At 44.4% G+C, this 5,358-nt stretch overlaps 1 pseudogene; it reads right to left on the bottom strand.

Annotated features, from left to right (window-relative positions):
• Positions 1-1,805: 1,805 nt before the first annotated feature.
• Positions 1,806-2,715, bottom strand: LOC119841671 (annotated as a pseudogene).
• Positions 2,716-5,358: the final 2,643 nt, after the last annotated feature.

Raw genomic sequence — 5,358 nt, 5'->3', positions numbered from 1 at the left:
AGGTAAAAGTGGAATTGTCATCCGGATGTATATTGCGATAGACATCCACCAGGGAGCGATGATTAAAGATCTCATTGAGGATGCCTGCAGCGCTCTGGCTGCTCTTGATCCCCGAGCGATTCTGGTCCTCAAAGATGGTATTAAAATCCCCACTCAGGACCAGGCACTAGTGAGGATCCAAGGTGCTGAGGAAGGCAGATGCCTGTTGACAAACACACCCACTCCGGGTCTGCATTTGTGGGTAGACATTCAACAGATTCAATGTCAGCCCCTCCACACAGGCCTGGACGTTCAGCAGGCTACCTGTGTCGACCTCAGCAACTCCCAGCATCTGACGAAGAAGATCAGATGAGAAGAGGGTGGCCACCCAATACAAATGAGCGCTGAGGTGTCCAACGTACACCATGTCCCCCCATTCCAGCCACTTACTAGTCTCGGCAGCTGGATCCTTGTTGGTTTCCTGCAGGCAAAGCACAGAGTGCCCTAAGTCGTCACAAACGAAGGAAGAGCACCTGGCAACAGTAGAGACCCATCCTAGAGCTTCTGGTGTTCAAGTTGAAAAGATGGTTGGCTTCACTTTGAGGGCTGAGGAGGACCCTTGCAGGCAGGAGGTTCTGTAACCGGCCTTGCAACAATCGCTGAACAACCTGAAAGGCTTGTCACAGCAGTTGCGGGCCCACTGGTAGACCAGGATGTCCTGTCCCCAGTTCCCTTCCACTTCTCCAAAACAGCCCTCATGACCCCGAGGATGAGATGGATGTCTCCGCAACACTAGAAAGGAAGCTTCACCTTACCCTTGAAACCAAAAGGTATCCACCAGAAAACAGTTAAGCTCATCCCGCAGCACAGTGGGGGAAGGGGTAGTGGATCCATGATGATCCTCTGGCTGGGCTCCTGTTATGATCTTTTGGCCCATGGAGATGGGCAAAAAAGGAGCAGACAACCAGTGTGGCGATTGTACTGGTGGCACAGCGCAACCAGTCTGTCTCTAGAAAGGGAAAGGGAGGTGGAGGGAAGGGAGCAGCCCCTAAAGGGTCAGGGATGGGAGAAATAAGCCACTCCCTGATGTTCATCCAAGGACAGGAAAATGAAGCAGCAGCAGTGTGGAAGATGGGCGGACAAAAATGAGTAGGGCTTCTCTCCCCCGCTCCACACGAATCACATAATTAACATGTTTTGTTCATTCCCAGGCACTGGGCACATTTAGAAGACAGGTACTGGGCTACATGGACCATTGGTTTTACCCAGTGTGGCCATTCTGATCTTATTTAGACCCCAGATGTATCTGCCTCCTGCTGTACCCCAATCCCCTCCCAGAGCTGAGATAGATCCCAGGAATCCTGATGGGGTCTCTTTCTCTACAGAGGTAGTAAAAAGTAAGAATAAACGTTAAAATTTTAACATGAACCAGTGCTCCTTAAGTGACTAGCCATGAGATGTGAGAACATCTTGGTTTTAGAGATGACTGGGTCACAGGTGAGAAGGGGAGGGGAAGACAGGAGCAAGTGACAGGGGCAGGGCCTTGGGGAGAAGACACACAGCAGGGTCCAGGCTTGAGAGAGGAGATGGGGTAAGATTACAATTTCAGGGATCCAGCTATCAGTAATTAGAACGGTGGCAACCCAGTGTAGTGTACATGACTGATTCCCAGTTCATCACATTAATGCAGAACAATAAGGACAGGAAAGGGTTTAATCTCACTTTGACTGTCCAGTAAGTGATTAAGGGAAGATGGCCGAGCACCATGAACCAGCCAGCTCTGCACAGAGCTCAGTCTGAGAGCCAGAGCATAAGGAAAAAAACATTTAGTTCTCTTTATGAGTAAAGAGCTGGAGCAGCCTTCCCAGGATCTGTTTGGTCCTCACCCCATCATTTATGGGGTGTAGCATGGGGGGCACCAGCAGGTAAAGAGAAGAAAATGGTGGGGCACATTATTGCCAAATCTCTGCATGAAAGAGGAGAAGAAATCTGGGATGTACAAAGCTAAGATGGCCCAAAGGTGAGAGATGCAGGTCCCAAAAGTTTTGAGCTGGGCATCCTTTGTGGGGAGCCTGAAGATGGCCCGGAGGATCTGAGTATAGGATAGAGCTATAAAAACCACATCCATTCCCATCAGAGAAAAGATTATAAAAAGGCCATAGTAACTACTGATGCAGATGTCAGTGCAGGCCATGTTCACTACAGCTATATGCTGACAATAAGTGTGGGGGGATGATGTTTGTTCTGCAATATGGCAACCGCCTCACCAGGAAGGGATAGGGTAATGCAAGTATGCAACTGCGCAGAACCACAGCCAGGCCTATCTTGACCACAACAGAGTTTGTCAGGATGGTGGAATGTCTCAGGGGATGGCAGATGGCCACGTAACGATCAAAAGTCATGGCCATGAGGATTCCAGACTCCATCCCTGAGAAGGAGTGAGGGACGTATGTCTGGGTGAGGCAGGCACTGAAACTGATCTCCCTGGAATTGAACCAGAAGATGCTCAGCATTTTGGGCATCGTGGATCAGCATGCAGATGAAATAGAACATGGGCATGTGGAGGCTCAGCTCCCTCTTCATGATGAACAGGATGGTGAAGTTCCCCAACGTGGCTATGGCGTACATAGCACAGCAGGGAATGGAGATCCAGATATGGGCTTCCTCTAGGCCAGGAATACCAAGTAGGATGAAGGTGGAGGGGTTAGCGAAGTCAGATGTGTTGGAATCTGACATGGAGTAGGGGAGAACGTGTCCAACTCTGAGGCGGAAGGGTGCCTCCTGCATGTAACATACATTCCCCTGACTCTGTGTCCCCAGGGTCTTGGGTGATGGTCACAGTAGAAATGCCTGAATGGAGAGATAACATTAATATGAGACATTGTATGCACTAGTGGAGGCTGTTCTCATGGAAGGAGACTGATCACCCTTCACACACTGAAAAATTACATTTTCATCAGAAACAGAAAATAACTATGAACAATGAACCTACTAAATACAATTCCACATTTTGTGGTGTTCTCTGCATTAATTCCTATACTTTGTGGTGGGGATCCTTAAGAGGCACCAGAAGATGACAAAAGTATGGATACCGATTATCCATAATTGTTCCTTAATGCAATGAGAGCCAGGATAAGGAGTCCCTACTGTAGGGAATTCCCCATTCAGCCAGTAGTTCAACATCTGAGTGGAAAAATAACTTTTCGGAAGACGTGCTGGGAGAAACATCCCAACTAGAACAAACATTAGGAAAAAGACCTTGGCACCATTGGTAGCAGCTCAAGAGAAACACCTGCTCATTCGCAGCAGTGGACAAAACGAAAGCAACGTTCAGATCACCAAGATATGAAATGGAGAACAACATGTTCTGGATATGTTCTCAGTTTTGGTCACCTAGTCTCTATTAAGGATATAGCATATATAAAAGGGATTTCCAAGACAGGCTCTGAGAATGGGGGAGGTTGCTATATGGAAACATATACAAAAGTCTGGGACTCTTTACATTATACAAGAGACAAAGAAGAGAGCATATGATATAGGAGAGGAAAAATGAATAATAAAACTGATTTACATTGAAATGAACAGTTCCTAACCAGTACTATTGATAGACACTTAGTGCTTGAAGAGGACTAATTCCCCAAAGCTGAGGAAACTTGTCAGAAAAACTGCTTGGGAGGAAAAATGTAGATAAAAATATCAAAGAACTGCCAATTTTCATTTATAAGATTTTATTAAATAGCACAGTAATCATGATTCCACAGTCAACAAAGTGAACAACTTTGGGTAAAAACTCGGTTCAGTGGTAAAGTGAAGGCAGCAATTTGGGGGGCGGGGCAGAAGCAATATGTAACTAAGAATAGAAATCAGAAGTTATCTAAATTGATTAGGGACAATAAGACATCATGGAAAACTTCATGTCTGGCAGGTCTATGGATCACAAAAAAGAGGTTAAGTATATTAACAAGAGAAATCATAGAAAAGATTTATGTCAATTCCTGTGTTAAATGCAAAGTATTAAAAATAAAGGGAAAGGTTTGGTTTTTTTTCTCTAAAAAAATTGACAAGGTAAAGAAACAATGGAAAAGCTGGTATAGGATTAGTTAAAAAAAAAAATCTAGAAATGCAAGTAATGCCAGGACCAACAGGGTTTATGCAAAACAGGTCTTGTTAAATAAACCTGATTACATTCTTTTATTTGATTGATCAAAGGGAACCACGCAGATGTAACAAATCTTGATTTCTCAAAGGCATTTGATTTAGTAGGGGAAAATTCTGAGTTAAAAAAATTCACACTACCATATCAGTAGAGAACATATAAAATGGACTGAAAACTGGCTAACTGATGGATCTCAGACAGCTGTTGTCAATAGGCCTTCGTCAGTAAATGCTGCTGTTTTTAGTGTGGTTCTGCAGGCAACCCAGTTCTAGCCTGATTCTATTCAATATTTTAATCAATTATCTGAAAGAAAATAGAAAATCACTGCAAATAAAATTTGCAATAACCCAAAGATTGGCAGAGCGGATACAAAAGGTGGCCAGGGCAGGCATACCAAGTGATATGGCACATTTGGAAAGTTGGGCCCATGCAAACAAAATGTTGTATTACAGTCAAATGCAAAATGATCCTCTTGGAACAGGGAATGCAGGCCTGACCCACAGACTACAGTACTGTATTAGGGAATGCAAGGATCTTGAAAAGGGTTATTGTTGAATGCATTAGAAGCAAGAGGAAGACCAAAGACAGGGTCCATTACTAAATGAGAGGGAAAAATTATAATAAAATATTGTGAAAATGGTGGAGACTTTTGGGACCTGCAGCCCCCACCCCTGTGTGATTTGATGCTCTTACATTCCAGCTCTCTTCAGCTTCCCCATGTACAGTTTTGGCCACAATGTGGTTCTACATTTCAAATTCTCATTGCCAACAGCTACCTTCTGTTATTGCTGTTCAGCATGGGGAAGGAACTGTGACAGATCCATAGGCAAGTAACAAATTGTATGCAAGGGATGGAATGCAAGCAGTATGAGCAAGCCAAAGGCCCCAGTATATTATTTGGAAACAGTAGATTAATGGGGGATATGATAGTGGTCTTCAAATACTTGAAAGGCTGTTATAAAAAGGTGGAGAAATGTTATTCTGTCTTACCATAGGGGAGCAGGACAAGAGGCAATGGGTTCAAATTTCAGCGTAGCAGATTTAAATTAAAGTTAGGAAGATTTTTCCTGAAATTTAAGTACAGCATGCCAATGGAACACACTCCCAGGGAAGTCAAGGAAGCTCCTTCTGTGGAGGTTTTCTAAACATGTGTGAATAGCCATCAGTCTTAGATGACTAATGCAAACCAAATCCTGCATCTTGTCAGGGCGTTAGACTAGCTG

The sequence above is a fragment of the Dermochelys coriacea genome, chromosome 1 (genome assembly GCF_009764565.3).
Source record: "Dermochelys coriacea isolate rDerCor1 chromosome 1, rDerCor1.pri.v4, whole genome shotgun sequence".
Taxonomy (NCBI): domain Eukaryota; kingdom Metazoa; phylum Chordata; order Testudines; family Dermochelyidae; genus Dermochelys; species Dermochelys coriacea.
This window is presented reverse-complemented; position numbering and strand designations above follow the sequence as displayed.